Raw genomic sequence first — 2,256 nt, forward strand, 5'->3', positions numbered from 1 at the left:
GTTCATGGTAAAGACAAACTGAGCCAACCTATTGAAAGAGCAGAACATAAGCTTTCAGATGAGGCCTTGGTTAAGCCTGTTCTCAATAAGGCCACTACATGAAACTGTGCCTTTTTCGTCCAAAGCTAAATCCATGTCAACCAATGCACTTGTGGTCCTCTGGATTGTTTGCTGTGTTCAAAATGGGTAAATATACTTAAAAGACTATTTCTATATAACATATTGAAGGGTTTACATTAGTATACACAAGGTTTGCTGCCGATGCGGTTTACAGATTTTCAGTTTACANGTCATAGGCCGGGTAGCGCGATATTAAATGCAGTGATACCGCAGAGAGCAACAGGCGGCTGCAGACCCTGAGGCTCAGACTGGAGGCTCAGACTCCTCTGTGTGAGAGGTTGAGTTTTAACAAGCAGTTTAACTTAGCAGGCCAGCAACTGACACTTTCAGTCAACACCCTGCTGACTGACTGAATACTGCTGAATACACATACTTTACAGAGATGCTGTTTGCGAAACCAATGTGAGTTTGGAAAATTGCACAGTATTTTTCTATTTTAGTATACCTCAACAATGGAATTATGATCGGAAATGGCCATGACATGTGACCTTTAATGTGCAGCTCTTCGGTGACAAAACAACCCGGACTGTTGACTCTAGAGGCCCCTCTAAGAGGCCATAAGCTCTTCAGAGCCAGGGATGAACACGGTTACATCTTAGATGCATTAAACAAGCGCCTGAGGGGAAATTTAGGAGTGAACCCATGTTGAATGACTGAACGTTTCATGCCACTATGCAAGGCCCGTAAATGACTTTTTTATTTAACATATTAAAACGATTTGCAGTTGAGACGCTGGTGTGATGTAGTTTGATCTGACATCATCGACAGCACAGGGAGAGGAGTTGCATAAATATAAAACTACACAATTTTGCTGTATAATCCCATTTCAGACCCCATAAACAAAAAACAACAGGCTGTTTGATCCTCCGAAACAACACAAAGGAGTATTGTTTGTCCGTTTCTATCAAAACGCATTGATATGACTCCATAATCTGCTAAAGGTACCTTAAAACAACCTGTTTGATCCTGTTTTGGAAAGGTGGTGACCATAGAGAAAACTATTACTTTTGGTAAGATAAGGGATGCAAAGCGTTCTCCACCGTAGTGCTGTCAATGCAATCTTTACAATATTCACTGTACAAATGTCTGACAAGGCTAACCTGGAATAGTCACAAACATTTTCAAACAATGTCCCTGTAGTTTCCACTTCATAGTAATTACGTATTTGTCTTTCACTCACAATCTCTTATTGGTCTGATAGGACATTCAACAGGTCATATTTCCCTCCCTATATATCTAATAATTTTGTAAAAACATCCCCAATAAAGTACCTAGCCAAAAAAGATATATATGGATATTAAGGATGACGTTTTATTTGTTGACCTATACATTTTTACTTAATTAGAATGAATGCATCATACAGTAACATAACTCAATAGATCCTGAATATTGACTGTTAGCCCCAGTATTCCATCATTTTTCTAAAGTTGCTTCAGGTTCTGGGGGACTCAAGACAAGTTAGGTCAAGACACTTTTTTATAAAGCTTGTAACAAGACACTCTGACTTTAAACCAGACACACTCCAATTAAAGTATGTTCCTCAGACAACTTAATGTGCCACTTTAGAGCTCTGCATACATCTCCACAGCTGATGACACACATTTTCATGACTGAAAATCCTTTCTGTCTGTGAGTGCAAATACATTTTCCCCCTTAAATAAATCAACCAACTGATGGTTACTTCTCTGTGGTTACATTTCAACCACTTCCTGCCATACCCAGGGGGCAAAGTCATTTTACAGACATGGAATGTTGTAAAAGGTTGTCCACCAGAAATGATATCTAGGACCTTCAACGATCACAACCTGGGTGGACAACGGACAACCTTTTACAACATTCCATGTCTGTAAAATGACTTTGCCCCCTGGNTTCTATATAGGGGTTGCATTGTTTGGTACCCTCACTGTAGCTTTCCAGTAGCTAGTTGACCGGGTTGTCCACCCAGGTTGTGATCGTTGAAGGTCCTAGATATCATTTCTGGTGGACAACCTTTTACATGTCTGTAAAATGACTTTGCCCCCTGGGTATGGCAGGAAGTGGTTGAAATGTAACCACAGAGAAGTAACCATCAGTTGTTTGATTTATTTAAGGGGGAAAATGTATTTGCACTCACAGACAGAAAGGATTTTCAGTCAT

The sequence above is a fragment of the Notothenia coriiceps genome, unplaced genomic scaffold (genome assembly GCF_000735185.1).
Source record: "Notothenia coriiceps isolate Sejong01 unplaced genomic scaffold, NC01 NC01_scaffold00026225, whole genome shotgun sequence".
Lineage (NCBI taxonomy): Eukaryota > Metazoa > Chordata > Actinopteri > Perciformes > Nototheniidae > Notothenia > Notothenia coriiceps.